General features: G+C 42.5%; 1 protein-coding gene across 1 annotated transcript in view; it reads left to right on the top strand.

Annotated features, from left to right (window-relative positions):
* The window catches only part of KCNK12 (potassium two pore domain channel subfamily K member 12), a 62,979-nt gene that overhangs the window by 31,757 nt on the left and 13,464 nt on the right, over window positions 1–17,758 (top strand). The gene's annotated exons all lie outside the window — the stretch shown is intronic.

The following is a 17,758-nucleotide window of genomic DNA, read 5'->3' as shown; positions in this document are numbered from 1 at the left end:
GCCACCAGACTCCTTGTTGTTTTTGTCATTGAGAAAAACAGCTATTGAGTTTGTGGGGTGTCTTTTTTTCAATACTGATGTCCTAGGGACTTAGGGACAGATTGTTAGAACCAGATGTTTGGCACCCAGCACACCTCAGAAGGTGAGGAAGGATCATATTCTAAGCTATTTTTGTGTCTCTCTGATCCTCAGACTGGTAGGCTAGTTCAGTCCTAAGAAGCAACTTTTAGCAGACTTAAGGCTGCTCTAAATTGTACTGGCTGGAACAGCCTCCACATGGCTGGGCTGCTGGAAGAGCACTCTGGCCATACCATCTTTTCTTGGTTCAGTCAGGGATGTCAGGCAAGATGGTATAGAATTAGCTATGATGGCTCTGCACCCCCCGGGGATTCCTCCACAGTGTGGGAATCCCCACCTGTCAGAGTGCCTTTATGGCTTCTTTGTGCCACCAGAGCACTGCAAAGCAGACTCAGAGGAAGATCCTGGTCCTTAGGGGCCAGTGCATTCACATAACAGATGTATATTCACTGTGAACTCATCATTTATCAGTATATTAAGGACTTCATAGTAGTCCTATCCAGCCTAAAAATTACTTATACAGGAAAGATTGTACGATGATGAGTGCATTTACTCCTGATTTACACTGGTGTAACTGAGGTTAGGGACTGGCCCTCTGAGTTAACAGAAACAGGATTACATTGCTACTAAAAGCAATAAAACTTGACATTGCAGAAGCAGCTTTAATTATAACCTCTATGTCAGTAAAGACATTCAGAGCAACTTCTGTCACTCTCTCTGGAACTTCCCCTTCCTTTTCCATTTTACAATTATACTCTATGGACTTTAAAACTTGTGGGTTGTAGCTTTCCTTTTGTTTATGCAATTTGAAGCTAATCTCTTTTACTGACAAGGCAATAGCCTGATTCTCCACCAATTCTCATGGTCTCATCATTGGAAACTGTGCCCTGGTCTAGTGGTGCAAAGCTGCCAGAAAACCAGTCAACCAACCCACTAAGGGTTCTTCCTGCATGGGAGAATTTTCAGATGGGATAGCAACTTCTATGCATCTCCATACCACTCTCAGTGCCAGAGGCATAGCAGAGGGAAAGGAGCATCGCTTGACAATGCCTACCAGCTAGAACAGCTCCTCCCTTGGAGATCTAGGCAGCTGGGGGCAAGTTACAATACTCCTAGCTTAAGCAGAGGACTAGCCCAGTGGAAAGCATAATCAGGGGAGCATAAAGGTGACTGTTTTCAATTGCTTATAACTTTGGCAAATGTTAACCTTTGGGGCTGAAATTTTCCATGCCAGATGTCTGCTGCAGGCTGACATTTTCCAGGAAAATTGCAGCCAAAACAATTCAGCTATTTCTTCAAAGAAGGCTAGTGAAAAATACATTATTTTGCTGCTGTTAAATTCTGGAGACCTTTTTTTTGAACAGATCCCACACCCCAATCCTTTGGAGCAGTGACTTGAAATTTGGCAGGGGTTGGCCCTTGTGACAAAAATGTGCCTCGTCATCCTCATGAAAATCTACCTAAATTTGGCCAAGTTATAAGCTATAGAAAAATCTCAGTTGAACCATGCTCTTGAGTTTAACAGCTAAAATCTCCATAGATTCGGACCTCACTGAGCATCCCCGCAAAGTTGCTACGTATGACTGAACCGTGTGCGCACCATCCCCTCTGCGTGACTGAACATGATCCACCTCAGGGCGGCTGCTCTGGACTGTGGTGAGCTGTGCACAGTAACTGAGGGCAGAGACCCTGTTTCTCCTGTCCTCTCGGTGACCCGTTTGCAGGCTCCCAAGCAGAAAAAATAGTACGTGTTCGTGTAAAGACTGTAGGATAAGACCGTGGGGGAAACTGCTGTTAACCTTGCTGTTGAACCCGACCCCATCCCACTCTGTGACAAGATCTGTGCACTGTATGCAGCATAGGCAAGAGTGGTAACGAAAGAGGCCTACAGGCCTGCATCTTGTAAGATTTAGCTTAAGCTAAGAGCATTTGCATATGCTGGGTCGTGGTATTTTGACCCAGATAACAGACTAAGCCAACTTCTAGCCTAGCTCAAGTCCCTAGCTGTCCATTATATGCAAACCCCCCGCCCCCGAACCTGCAAAAGCCCCTAGACAAAATGCTGCCACAAGCAAACCGCAGATCTTGATAATAACAAAGCGCGTCAGCACAGTGCTAATTATGAAACTGTTTACTTTGGCTCCTTATAAGGCTTTATTAACAATGCTTGAGTGATAAAAATATTAAGGAAATGTGTCATTTGACTTGAGTGTAAAAAACTATATAAGACTGGTATTATAGGGGCAGGACAGAGAGACCAGGGTGGCACCTGCTTGTGACCATCTCTCTCCTTCTCCCTGCATGCTTGTCGTCAATAAAAGGACCTCAGACTGTTTGAACCAAACAGATGGTGTGACTCGTTTTCCACAACAAGACATAAGCACAGGTAGGCTGAATTAATGTTGCACGGCAATCTTAATTCCGGCATTTCCTAACTTTCAGTGCTTCACTTTGGAACCTTAATAATCTTTTAATGTAGTTTTGTTTGTAATTTACTCTGTAGACACCTCTGGGAATTTTTAGCTAGAAGATGTTTAAATACAAGATATCATCACCAAGGCCCTCATCCTACAATGGGGTCTGTGCAGGTGTAGTCCACTAGTGAGTGTGCGTTATAGATCTCCCTCTGTGCTTGATTCACAGAGGATGCATGTCTGTTACGCCCTAGGTATACAACCTGGCTCTTTAGTTCAAACTGTAAGAGGTCTTGCTTTTAGTCTGGAGATCATTTGTTAACTCCTTGGTGTTGGCCCCTCACACAGTCATGGCTTGTCCAGGATTTTGAACTGTTGTGGGCCATCAATGCTCAGGAAATGCTTCTTCTATCCAGAGGAAGGTGGTAATTTCAGGGCTATATTTAGGGGCAGGTGGTCTAGGAGACTGCCTGGGCTGCTGGGCTTGGGGTGCTGATTTTTGTTGTTAGCAACAAAGAGAATGGAATGTTTGAAGTAAAATGTTTCAGGTATTCCATACGTAGATTCATTTTTCACTAACCTCCTAGATCCTAGCATGCAAATGTATTGTCTTACATGACAGGGATAAATAATGCATGCAAATTGTGTATCAGTCATGAAATGGGCTACACATGTAATAAAAAATAAAGGTATTAAAGTTTAACAAATGGAGGGGGGTCACCAAAGATGCTCCTTGCCTGGGGCACCATTTAGTCTAGGGCTGGTCCTGGGTAACCTAGTGGTCAGTGTGTGTTCTCCTCTGTACCAGATCCAGAGGGGATATAAGTCTATAACAACTATCTATTCAGCTCAAGCTGTAGAGAACTCTGCTTTTGCTCTAGAGGTGCCTGGATCAATCCGGGTGTCAGCCAAGTGTCAGCCTACAACCAGGCCGAGCCCCATTAGCTCCTTGGAGGATCTGGGCCAATTTGTATGTATGTGTGTATTGGCATAAAACTGATAAGGTACCACATTGCTCATGAGGTACAGGGTTTGATGAATGTCAAGTAAATGCTTTGCTTTTATGTTTCTGGAGTAAAAGTGAGCATACTGTAAATACACAAAGCAATTCTTGTTTGATTTTATACTTCGAATAAATTTTCGAAATGTTTTATTCACTGGATGGATTAGAACTACTCAAAACTCCAGCTATAATGGATTAGTTTTCATTCGTCAAATATATCACTTGGTATTATATCCCGATTACATGGTTTTGCAAATACTTCCTGAGAAGATACTTCTGCGTGAAAAGTTAATGTGTTTTTCATGTTTAATTGGGCTAATAAAGCCTGACTGCACAAGTATCACAGGACAGTGTGAAAAGCAAAATCTTAACCCTCCTTAAGGGTTGGTTTCTATGAATAGCTTTTAAAATTGACTATAATCCTAGGAAACTGAAGGAATAACTTAAATCCTGGTTACAGGGAGGTCTCAAGAAGACCAGTGCCCAAACAGTTAAAATGAAACAGACTTGATCCCTGGATACAAAAAGATTACCTTTTCCTTTCTAAAGTTCTACCCTTTAAGCCGGGGGAAAATGCTACAAATATTAGAACATCTGGAAATGAATAGGTCAGGAAGGAATCCTGCTGAGTCATTTCTGGACATGCATTCCTACCCCACAAAAAAACCCCAAAAAACAACCCAACAACTTTGTGCTCTCTAACCTTTGCAAAAAAGACACGCTTTTTGCACAATAGTGTTCATATTGTTAGTTGCACCAATGTGCAAGGCCTGCATACCATGACATGTATCTATACCACCTGTATAATCAACACATTTTGTAAAGGACAGCCATATCCGTTATTTCAACATAATCCTACAGTCGCAGGTCATATACACTCTGTCCCCTTTTGGGATGGGGTATGGGTCGTGTTAGGCCCACAGGCAAATCTGCGCAACCCCTCTGGGTCTTGGAGTAGTGTGACCTAACAGTCAAAGTCAATCTACCTGCCCTTTCTATCAGGGCTGCGTGACCTAGTGGCCGGGATCACTAGAACAGCCCTCGCAATCAGGGCTGTACGGCATAGCGACCAGAGTCAGTAGGCCTGGTGGAGTGCGCCGCCACACCAGGGTGGGCGGCGGTCAGGATAGGGGGACCTGGGACCTACCTCTCCACCAGGTCGCAACCCAGGACTTTGTCAGTGGTGGGGTTGCCCGCTACCAGCTCGGCGGGGATCCGGCCGAAACACACCAAGCTAGTCTCCATGTCTCCAAACATCACCCCACAAAGCCTCCCTGGGTTACTTCCTACCCGATTCTCTGCAGTTTGTGGTCTCATTTCCCCCCGGTCTCTCCTCTCTGTGTGGCATCGGGAACCTGGGGTTCGTGGGTTGCTGCCATCTGTCTGACCTCCGCATCGTGGAGCATCAGCGGTCCTTCAGCAGGAGTCTGCAGCACAGCTCCTTCCTCTCTAGTAGTCAGGCCCAAATGAACTGGGCTTCTCCCTTTTATACCTGGCCTCCAGCTGGATCATGTCCAGCAGGGTTGAAGGGGGGTGGCCTTTTAGGCCCAATGAGAGGAATTAACCACTGCAATCCCAGTGTGGGGCATGCATGCCCGGTCACACCTACAACTATCCTCTCTCTGCTACTGCTGAGCCAAAAGCTACAGAATTCTGACACAACTTAAAATGCACCCTGGGAATATAACAGAGTGCATATATCCTGCACTCGGACTGCAGGGGTTAAAGAGCAACTCTGGGCCCAGAAGACCCCACCTCACTGCACTTACAGAGCATGCTCCAAAAGGAAGCCAGACAGCTCAAAAGGGGGCTGACAAGGCATGGAGAAGGACCGGTCCGGGGAACTCCTGAGAAGGGATGGAGCAGCAGCTTCTCTGGGAAAAGAGGAACCTACCTGCAGGGCCCAGACAAACTAAACATAAGAATGGCCCTACTGGATCAGACCGAGGGTCCATCTGGCCCAGTATCCTGTCTTCCAACAGTGGCCAGTGCAAGGTGCCCCAGAGGGAATGAACAAAACAGGTAATCATCAAGTGACCCATCCCCTGTCGCCCATTCCCAGCTTCTGGCAAACAGAGGCAAGGGATACCAGCCCTGCCCATCCTGCCTAATAGCCATTGACTTATCTAGTTCTTTTTTTTGAATCCTGTTATAGTCTTGGCCTTCACAACATCCTCAGGCAAAGAGTTCCACAGATTGACTGTGCGTCGTGTGAAGAAATACTTCCTTTTGTTTGTTTTAAACCTCCTCCCTGTTAATTTCATTTGGTGACTCCTAGCTCTTGTGTTACGAGAAGGAGTAAATAACATTTTCTTATTTACTTTCTCCACACCAGTCATGCTTTTATAGACCTCTATCATATCCCCCCTTAGTTGTCTCTTCTCCAAGCTGAAAAGTCCCAGTCTTATTCATCTCTCCTCATATGGAAGCTGTCCCATACCCCTAATGATTTTTGTTGCCCTTTACTGTACCTTTCCCAATTCCAATATATCTTTTTTGAGATGAGGCAACCAGATCTGCACGCAGTATTCAAGATGTAAGTGTACCATGGATTTACATAGACGCAATATGATATTTTCTGTCTTATTCTATATTCCTTATTCTCTATAGCCTCAGAACGCACCCCCATCACCTCATCATATGTTGTATGGAAGCTCCAAGTCAAATCTAATGCTTATAAAAACCAATGTAGCTGACCTCTGCTGTAGTGAAAATTTTAACATGCACTTTTAGCCAGAATTTAAATAACAGTTAGCGTTTACAGTGCTGAACATGATTGATCCAAGTATACCCTTGTGGCACCTTCATCGGATGAAGTGAGCTGTAGCTCACGAAAGCTTATGCTCAAATAAATTGGTTAGTCTCTAAGGTGCCACAAGTACTCCTTTTCTTTTTGAGAATACAGACTAGCACGGCTGTTACTCTGAAACCAAGTATACCCTGACTGCTAAATTAGGATTAGCATCATGGCAGATAGATTCATAGCTTCCAAGGCCAGAAGGGACCATTGTGATCATCTAGGCTGACCTCTTATATAACACAGACCATAGAACTTTGCCAGAATAATTCCTAGAGCACATCTTTTAGAAAAACATCCAGTTTTGATTAAAAATTGTCACTGATGAAGAATCCACCAAAACCCTTTGTAAATAGTGCCAATGGTTAATTGCCCTCACTGTAAAACACTTGAACCTTATTTCCAGTCTGAATTTGTCTAGCTTCTAGCCCTTGAATCATGTTATGACTTTCTCTGCTAGATTGAAGAGTCCATTATTAAATATTTGTTCCCCGTGTAGATCCTTATAGACTATAATCAAATCACCCCTTAACCTTCTCTTTGTTAGCCTCAAAGATTTTTCTAGGCATTAAATATGAAGTGCTGCCATCTGAGCTCCTATAGTTAAAGTTCTTAAAGCTTTTACTTTGAAAATGCCTATACTTTAGATGCTCAGGGCCAGACACATGAAGGACATTAGTAGGGTGACCATATGTCCTGTTTTGGCCGGGACAGTCCCCTCTCTTGGAGTTCAGTGCCTAAGTGCTGGCTGCAGGGAGGCACCTGTCTCTAGAACTGGGAAATAGTCTCCTGGAGTCAGGTCCCTAAGTAAAAGGAATGTAACTTTTTAACTGGGAGTTGTAAAACTACAAAGCCAGATGTTAGAAGTGCCTCATACTATTTTCACACCTTAAAATAAGCAGAATTTTCCACCTGCAGTAGTTTTGTCATTAATAACTATGAGTGATGGCCCTGTATCCAAACAATCAGTTTAGTATATTAGGTGTTAAGGATACATAGACTCAGTGACAGGAAGTTGTGAATTATGGGGCTGTAATTCTATCACGGAATTTTGAGTAAAAGGGGCTCAGGTAGACACCAGAACCCCCAAATGGAATTATAACCTCAGAGTTTGAAATTGTTCTTTAACAGGTACAGGGATCAAACAATAAAACCCAGCTGAGAAAAAATGGGAAGACCACTGAGGAAAATTAGTGTGGGAAAATGTAAATCAAAGTCAATTTGTTTGCTGTGTCTCTGTTCTTTTGGGGCCCAGTGCTGTCCAAGACCGGTCCTTGATGTCTCAAGAAATAGCATGTTCCCTGTACCACCTCATGCCTCAGGTCAGACTGGGACAAAGCCTATTAAGAAGTAACAAATGAATGCATATGCTGAAACTAAAGAAGAAAAGGCATTTATTTCTTTCCAGTTGCATGTCCGTCACTGTCAATTCCTATATTTGCTATAAAACAATTAAGGCTATTTAATGTGTAGACTTCATGCTTCAACAAACTAGGATTTGCCGTGGAATGAATGTCTACTGTACTGGGTTCCTATAAGTGGGTTCACATTTGAGACACAATTGGGTACAAACTCTTGAATGCTTTGCTCTTTTCAATCCAAAACAGACACAAATACAGAGATCCATTCTATAACCCATAAAGAAATGAAATTCATTAACCTTCACATTACAAAAATAAATCTTGTTAAGAAAGTTCAGTAAAACTCTCTCTAATCACACAGTAGAGAAACTTCCTATGGTACTTGAGACATGTATATGTTTATATTTAAAATCCCAGACAGATAAGGGATGTCAGCCTATAAGACAAAACATCAGTCAGCTTAAAAAATTACTGAAATCAAAATGGTCAGTGTGCAGTATCTGCAATGAATTTTTTTATCTAATTTCAGTACACAGGGAAGGAATATGAAAGAATTAAAGACTATCAAAAATTGCCTTCTTTATCAGACTCTTCATTGTTGTAAAAATCAAATTAAAGAAATACAATATAACTATATGGTACAATGCAAACATTAGGACCTTGAAAAGAAAATACACAAGGGGAGGGAAAACCTAGTGAAGGTTAAACCTATTAAAAATAAAAAGTATCACCAGCTAGAAACAATTACTGAAGAAAATGAAAGCGCTGTAAACAGAACTTGCAAGAAAAAGCAGCCTACCATCAGACACTATAATAGTTTCATAATAGGTACTCAACAGCTGCAGATGAAAAAGATACATCATAACTCCATTCACATACAAACACACAGACATCAGTTGTCAAGGTTGGTTTGGCACATGCATTTTACACTGTAGGTCTAATTCTCCTCTGAGTTACACAAGTGCAAACATTTAAATCAGTGAAGTTACCCCTATGTAGGAGACGAGAATTTGGCTTGAGTTTTTAAAATGTAGCATCAAATATATATAATGCCTTACATGTAGGTGCACTCAGGGAGTTGGTTCTGCTCCCATTGAATTCAATGACAAAACTTCCACTACTGTCTAGTGACACACATGGGCTCTGATCCCACAGATGATTACATGTATGCCCTAGAAGAAGTCCCATTGGCTTAATAGTGTGTTAAGTTAAGCACATGTGTAAATCTTTCCAGAACTGGGGTCATGGTCTGTATTACAGACCAGTAAAATTTTTACAGGACAGCAGACCTAAAATTATAGCAGGTTAATTCAAAATTAACATATTTCTGTAGTAAACTGCATTTTGCAAACAGATAGAATTAAATTGTTCTTGTTTTTTCAATATATTGAGTTTGTCCGAGTGAAAAATGCAACACAAGTATATTTCTCTCTCTCTCTCCACCTTCTAAAATTGTAGTTCAACTGTCATATAAAGAAAACAATAGTAATCATGTTCTTATTCTGACACTCCTCTCAGCAACTGATCGCATGTTCTCATATCTAAAGAGGGAGAAGCAATCCTAAATAATTAGCAAGTTAGGAACATGTTCCAAGAAATGCAAACAATAAAAAAATAAAGCTATTAAGAGGTGCCAGGGATCCAATCCTGCTGCCATGGAGTTTTGATATTTATTTCAATGCGAGCAGGATCTCTTTGTTGTTCATTCCCCCTCTCCCCCTGCCCATGTCTGCTCCTTGAGGCCTATCCCTGCGTACTGCTGAATGCTGACTGACTCCTGTTCTCTTTGAAAGAGTTACAAGCCCTCATGTTTCAGGATATAAGACAAATTCTACATAACAGGTGTAAGAAGAAATTTATTTGTGGACAGGTTACTTCATAACTGCCTCAATGCCGGATCTCTAACAACTTCCCCCAAAGTAGCTGGCACCAACCACTGCTGGAGAGAAAGAATATTGAACAAGATGGACCAATGGGCAGTTCTTATGATCTTCTGATGTTTGACTTGATGTGCACACACGCGCACAGCTTAGAGGGAACAGTGTCTGCCGAGCCCCTGCCGCCGTCCACTAACTCCCTAACACCATCCCAAAATACACGCCACCGTCAGATACCAGTTGCTCCACTCTCCCCTCACAAGCCCCCAGCTGGCACAGCAAACAGCTTGGCAAAAGGGAGTGAAAGGGGAAAGAAAGCATAATCTGTGTCTTGGACTTTGCATTTGAAAAGTGGGGGGCAATCAAACTGGTTTGCAGGGGCATCTATATTTGCGTAAGCTGGCTCTGGCCAATTTAGAAGGGTTGGATCTAATATCAGAGAGGTGAGCTCAGTACAAAAGTCTAGCAAGACCAACAGAATCAGCCCTAGAAGGGACAACGCACAGCAAGAACCATTGAAAGTGTGTGACAGGGACACAAAAGCCTATCGTTATAATTTATTCACTTAGGTTAGCTCATCCCTCAAAACCCAGCTTTATCTGTCATTAGTTTAAATAAACAAAGCAAGATGCTGATAAATTGGGTAATACTTACAAGACCAGCAATGAAAATCTGTCTGAGCAATTCATTAGTGTTAGCACTTGTCCTTAAAATGCTTCTGAAGGATTGTAGTTAATGGGTTTGTAACAACTCATCTCTATTAATTGTTTTTGTGTGGAAAAAGGAAATGTTGAATACTTGAGATTAAGGAGGCTGCTGGTCTTAAGTGGTTAGACAGGGAGCTGGAATTAGAGAGCAGTCAATTGACGTATTGAATGCTAATGGCTGTGCAACACAAAACCAGCTCTAATGTACTAATCACATAGCTCAGTGACATAACATATGCTGAACACCTGCATGCTCTTTGTTTGTTTGCACTAAATCAAAAGCAGAGGCAGTTCTGAGTAGATTTATTAGAGCTAAAGGATTTTGATTTTTTTTATCTTTGAGAATGGAGTCAGCTTTAAGATTTATTACTCAGTACATGCCAAGACTAAATCCCTATGAGCATGGTGGTGCCAAAGAAACAAGTACACAGAATTCAGGGGGAACATGCCCTCTCATATACCCTTAATTCCGTGTAGCCAGCTGCATGCCTGTCTCACTTTGCTGGCTGGTGCAAAGGGGTGGGAGTACCCGAGGACTTTTCCTTGGTCTTACTTTATCTGTTTGGTAAGACCTGACTTCTTGGTTTCAGTGACTTGTAGTGTCTTTTCACACTGTACTACTGGCATCCTAGCTGAACTTTGGTAAAACATGTTTCAAAACTTTTGCTTTGATTTTTTGCAAATGCAAGTAATGGCCACCTGCTATAGGTCATAGCAGGGATTGACCCTTAGATCTCTCAGTCTAAAAGGTGAGAGTTTTGACTGCTTGAATTAAAGAGACACAGCCCTAAATCAACAAAGTACTTAAATACATGCTTAACTGCAAGTATGTGAGTAAGCCCATTGACTTAAATGGGACTGCTGACATGCTCACAGTTAAGAATATGTTTTAAGGCTCTGCCGCACAGGAATGGATTAACACAGGGGTTCTCAACCTTTTTCTTTCTGACGCCCCCCTCCAACATGCTATAAAAACTCCACCGCTCACCTGTGCCACAATAACACTTCGGCTTTCTGCCCTGGGCCCCAGCGAGTCTAATGCTGGCCCTGCTTGGAGGTCCCCCTGAAACCTGCTCAAGGACCCCTGGTTGAGAACCAATGGTAACAAACATTAGTGCTTTAATTGAATTGGGGCCAATGCCCCCTAGCTGGCAGCTGTAATTCACTCATTCACTTCTTCTGTGAACCATCCATTAGTGGGAGACAAAGACCTGCCCTGCTTCCTCGCTGACCCGGAGAAAACACGAAGAAAAACAAAACAAAAACCTTCCCCCACAGATTTGAAAGTATCTTCTCCCCTTATTGGTCCTTTTGGTCAGGTGCCAAGCAGGTTATGTGAGCTTCTTCACACTTTACAGGTAAAGGAGGGATTTTATGCTACCCTTACCTGCATGTTTATGAGAAACTCAAAATGCTAGTAAATAAACACAGCTATGACAGAGTTGGCATCACACAGACCTGGTGGGATAATACGCATGACTAGAATATTGGTATAGAAGGATACAACTTGCTCAGGAAGGTCAGGCAGGGAAAAAATGGAGGTGTTGCCTTACAGATTAAAAATGTATACACTTGGACTGAGGTTGAGATGGAAATAGGAGACAGACGTGTTGAAAATCTCTGGGGAAGGATAAAAGGGGTAAAGGACAAGGGTGATGTCAGGGTAGGGGTCTACTGCAGACCACCTAACCAGGAAGAAGAGATGGATGAGGCTTTTTTTAAACAACTACCAATCATCCAAAGCCCAGGACTTGGCGGTTATGGGGGACTTCAACTACTCAGACATCTGTTGGGAAAACAACACAGCAGGGCACAGATTATCCAACAAATTCTTGGAATGTATTGGAGACAATTTTTTATTTCAGAAGGTGGAGAAAGCTACTAGGGGAGAGGCTGTCCTAGATTTGATTTTGACAAATAGGGAGGAACTGGTTGAGAATCTGAAAGTGGAAGGTAGCTTGGGTGAAAGTGATCATGAAATGGTAGCGTTCATGATTCTAACGAATGGTAGGAGTGAGAACACCAAAATAAAGACAAAGGATTTCAAGAAGGCAGACTTTAGCAAACTCAGGGAGTTGATAGGCAAGATACCATGGGAAGCAAGTCTAAGGGGGAAAACAATTGAAGACAGTTGGCAGTTTTTCAAAGAGACAGTAATAAGGGCACAAGAGCAAACTATGCCACTGCGGAGAAAGATCGGAAGTATGCCAAGAGACCATGCTGGCTTAACCAGGAGATCTTTAATGATCTAAAAAATCAAAAAAGAGTCCTACAAAAAAGTGGAAACTAGGTCAAATTATGAAGAATGAATATAAACAAATAACACAAGTGTGTAGAGACAAAGTTAGAAAGGTCAAGGCACAAAATGAGATCAAACTAGCTAGAGACATAAAGAGTAACAAGAAAACATTCTACAAATACATTAGAAGCAAGAAGAAGACCAAGAACAGGGTAGGCCTGTTGCTCAATGAGGGGGAAAAATAATAACAGAAAAGGTTTTCACCAAGAAGGTTGGTGGTGATTGGACATCTAATATAGTGAATGCCAGTGAAAATGAGGTAGGATCAGAAAAGGCTAAAATACGTAAAGAACAAGTTAAAAATTACTTGGACAAATTAGATGTCTTCAAGTCACCAGGGCCTGATGAAATGCATCCTAGAATACTCCAGGATCTGACTGAGGAGATATCTGAGCTATTAGCGATTATTTTTGAGAAGTCATGGAAGACAGGAGAGATTCCAGAAGACTGGAAAAGGGTGAATATAGTGCCAATCTATAAAAAGGGAAATAAGGAAAACCAGAATTACAGACCAGCCAGCTTAACTTCTGTACCCAGAAAGATAATGGAGCAAGTAATTAAGCAATCAATTTGCAAACATCTAGAAGATAATAAGGTGATAAGTAACAGTCAGCATGGATTTGTCAAAAACAAATTATGTCAAACCAACCTGACAGCTTTCTTTGACAGGGTAAAAAGCCTTGTGGATAAGGGGGAAGCGGTAGATGTGGTATATCTTGACTTTAGTAAAGCTTTTGATGCTATCTTGCATTACCTTGTCAGAAACAAACTAGGGACATACTACCTAGATGGAGCTACTGTAGGATGGGGGCAATACTGATTGGAAAACCATTCCCAGAGAGTAGTTGTCAGTGGTTCACAGTCATGCTGGAAGGGCATAACGAGTGTGGTCCTGCAGGGATCAGTTCTGGGTCCAGTTCTGTTCAATATATTCAATGATTTAGATCAGGGGTCTCAAACACACGGCCCGTGGGCCGCATGCGACCCACAGAGTTATTTCCTGTGGCCCATCATAGGCTCCAACTCCACCAGCAGCCAAGCTCCCCTCCCTCTCGCCCCCCTCTCCTCTGCCCTCTGAGCACACCCCATCCCCGCTCCTCCACCTACCTCCCGGTGCTTAGGACTTTCCAGGAGGGAGGGGGGAGAAGCAGGGATGTGGCTTGCTCAGGGGAGGAGACGGAGAAGAGGTGGGGCTGGGGCGGGGCTTTGGGGAAGGGGTTGGAATAGGGGCAGGGAGGGGGCGGAGTTGGGGTGGGGATTTTGGGGAAGGGGTTGGAATGGGGGCGGGGAAGGGGTGGGAAGAGGTGGATCAGGGGTGAGGCCTCATGGACTAGATGAGGAGTCTGAGGTATGAAGTTCAGCATGTATGATTCTTTGCTGTGAGTAGATGGGAAGAATGTTTGTTAAAAGTGGCAACATATTTTGTCTGAATGGTTCCTTTAAAAAGTTCCTGCCATTATAGCTAGGTTGATTGACTGCTAACGCAGGATCACCATCAGTGTTACTGACCACATAATAGTTACAGGTGTTCATATTTTATTAAAACTCCTCTTTGCATTACAGTTTTTAAAAAGTTAATACATTCACTTTTAATAGCATACTATGTTACTCTTCATTTTTTTCATTTTTGACTATACTTTTGTATTGTTTTATGAAAAGGTTTCAGTGATGCAGCCCTTGGGCCAATGTACTAGTCCTCATGTGGCCCGCTTGGTGATTTTGTTTGAGGTCCCTGATTTAAATAATGGCATAGAGAGTACACTTATAAAGTTTGCAGATAATATCAAGCTGGGAGAGGTTGCAAGTGGTTTGGTGGATAGGATTAAAATTCAAAATGATCAGGACAAACTGGAGAAATGGTCTGAAGCAAATAGGATGAAATTCAATAAGGACAAATGCAAAGTACTCCGTTTAGGAAGGAGCAATGACTGCCTAGGAAGGAATATTGCAGAAAGGGATCTGGAGGTCATAGTGGACCAGAAGCTAAATATGAGTCAACAGTGTAATGCTGTTGCAAAAAAAGCGAACATCCTTCCTGGATGTATTAGCAGGAGTGTTGTAAGTGCTGATTAGACCTCAGCTGGAGTATTGAGTCCAGTTCTGGGAGCCACATTTCAGGAAGGATGTGGACAAATTGGAGCGAGTCCAGAGAAAAGTGACAAAAATGATTAAAGGCCTGGAAAACATGACTTATGTGGGAAGATTGAAAAAATTGGGTTTGTTTAGCCTGGAAAAGAGAAGACTGAGAGGGGACATGATAACAACTTTCAAGTATGTAAAAGGTTGTTACAAGGAAGAGGAAGAAAAATTGTTTTTCTTAACCTCTGAGGATAAGACAAGAAACAATGGTCTTAAATTGCAGCAAGGAAGGTTTAGGTTGGACATTAAGAAAAACTTCCTAACTGTCAGGGTGGTTAAGCACTGGAATAAATTGCCTAGGGAGGTTTTGGAATCTCTATTATTGGAGATTTTTAAGAGCAGCTTAGACAAACACCTGTCAGGAATGGCCTAGCTAATACTTAGTCCTGCCATGATTGCAGGGGACTGGACTAGATGACCTCTCAAGATCCCTTCCAGTTCTGTGAATCTATGACATCAATGTTTGTGTTATTCGACCAGCTCTGTTGCATAATACTGTTTTCTCATAAATCATATTGTTTAAATCTAAAAGAAATATATAAGGAGTCCTGTCAAAATATACAGGATGTGAAAAAGGGCTGAGAATGTTACTGCTGGATCCTTAACTTTTGCATATTCTGACTTTGAAATTTAAATTTTGCAGTAATAATGTTGCATTAACACAGTCTTTTTAATTTAATTAATTAGTTAAGCAACCACTGTATACCTGAACTGGGCTGAAAACATAAATCAGGAATTATTTTGGAGCTGGAAAATAGTGTTTCTTTGTAAATCATAAACCACTATCTGGGTGAAATCTATACGTGGGAGCAGGTGGCAATTATGATCCATTCATTAACTGAGGATACATTGGGATATAGCTGTGGGAGGAGTCGTGGGAAAAGGGAGGACATCTTTTTGTGTTTTTTTTTAATTCCCCACTCCTTTTTTAGCTGACTTGTTATACTTCTTCAATCCAAAACTACTGAAAAATCAACTGGGTAAATATAAGATTCTTGCACTACTGGGCAGCAGAGAGAAGCAGTTTTCCACAGAATCCCAAGGGAGGGGGAAAAATCCTACAGCAGTGGCAAATTTCAGATCTATGTTGGAATCATATTGTGCATGAGACCTTGTTAATCTAATTGGAAGTCTGTCAGTGACTGGCACATTAGAAATGCTAAATATTCCTATGGATTAGTTTCGAAATGAACACCACATATGTAGGATGTGAAACCATTTTTTTCTCTGGATTTGAGGTAGTAAGTATGGAAAGCAGAAAACAAGTTCTGGCAAAAGGTTCATTGATTGTCTCTATCTTTCCAGCTAAGGTTAACGGAAACACACTCTCTAATGGTTTTCAAGAGATTGCCATAGTACTCATATATACTGTAATTGATCTGGATAACATATAGCTGTACTCCTTACGTGCTTAAATTAGAACTTTAATGTAGCTAAAATAAATCTAATGTCCATTAGCAGTTAGCCTTGAAATAAATTGGCTTCTGTTTGGACTCAATAGGGCTAATTTACCCATCAGTTAATCCACTTTATGTAACTTTCCTCACACCAGTGAATTTATAGCAGGGATGAATTTGGCCACTTAACTTTACAGCCTGAGAATAATCCAAATTATTAATTAAAGTAAATAGTCTAGACATAAAAGGTTTTGTGTTTGAGACATAAAGGATGTAGCATATGGATAAGTAGATCAAATTGAGAGTAGGATGACACTGTGGCCTATAGAAATGGGGGTAGGAGCAGGATAGAAGCAACACTGAGACCTCAAGTTAGCAAAGCACTTAGTCACCTTGTGACCCTGGTCGCTGGAGGGGCTATACTGAGAATACTCAATCAGGAAAACTGCAAAGAAGGAGCAGACAATCCCCAAAACTGGTGGTTTATTCTATAATTAGACTCACCAAGCCAATAATAAAACAGCTTCTGGATGACTGGATGTAGAAGCTGTGGCATGTACATGATCCTGGAGGGGGTACCTGAAAAGAATTTCATCTGCATGAAGTGCTGCCTGATAGAGCTGATGGAAGGGAAGATCCTAGGACTGGAGATGCAGGTGGAGACTCTGGTTGAGTTTAGCAGGGGGTTCGAGTGGATGATGGAGCAAAGACATGAGGAGGCTGAAGGGAAAAGCTCAGACTTGCAGATGGAAGCAGGACTGAAGAACTCTGAGAGGATACTGCTGGGTGAGGAAAGTGGACAGTGGAAGCATGTGACTAGGAGAACCAGGCAGAGGAAAAGACAGGGCAATGAAGATGAAATAGCTCAGGAACCGGTTTGCAGAGTTGGAAAATGAAGAAGGGGCACAGCAGATGGTCACTGAAGGTGAGAGGGCAAGGAAAAAGAGAAGAGCAGATAGTCCTATTGGAAGAGGGCAAGAGTCAATGGAGATATCAACACCAAATATGAGCCCCAGGAGGATACGGGATGGGTTGAAGAGGATTGCAAGGGACAATAGGAATCGAGAGGACCTGCGGCCAGACGGAACAGGGGATAGACTGGAAAATCGCACCATCGCCAGGAAAGGCAGGTCTATGTGATTGGGGACTCATTACTGAGAAGAATAGACAGGCCTGTAACAAGAGCTGATCCAGAGAGCAGAAGGGTGTGCTGTCTGCCAGGTGCTAAGATACGGGATGTGGACCTGAGGCTGAAGAGGATCCTAACGGGAGCGGGAAAGAATCCATTGATTATCCTTCATGTGGGAACAAATGATATGGCTAGATTCTCGCTGGAATGTATCAAGGGAGACTATGCCCGGCTGGGGAAGATGCTAAAGGAAATGGAGGCTCAGGTGATCTTCAGTTGGATTCTGCCTGTTCCTAGAGAAGGGCAACAAAGGTGTGACAAGATTATGATGCTCAACAGATGGCTCAGGTAGTGGTGCTACAAGGAGGACTTCGGGATGTATGGCCACTGGGAAGCATTCATGGACAGAGGACAGTTCTCTCGGGATGGACTTCACCTGAGTAAGGAGGGAAATAGACTTCTAGGATGGAGGATGGCACAACTGATCAAGAGAGCTTGAAACTAGAAATTCGGGGGAGATGGTTGGGAGATGTCCAGGTAATCTCCACGCCAGTTAT

Source organism: Lepidochelys kempii, chromosome 3, assembly GCF_965140265.1.
Source record: "Lepidochelys kempii isolate rLepKem1 chromosome 3, rLepKem1.hap2, whole genome shotgun sequence".
Taxonomy (NCBI): domain Eukaryota; kingdom Metazoa; phylum Chordata; order Testudines; family Cheloniidae; genus Lepidochelys; species Lepidochelys kempii.
This window is presented reverse-complemented; position numbering and strand designations above follow the sequence as displayed.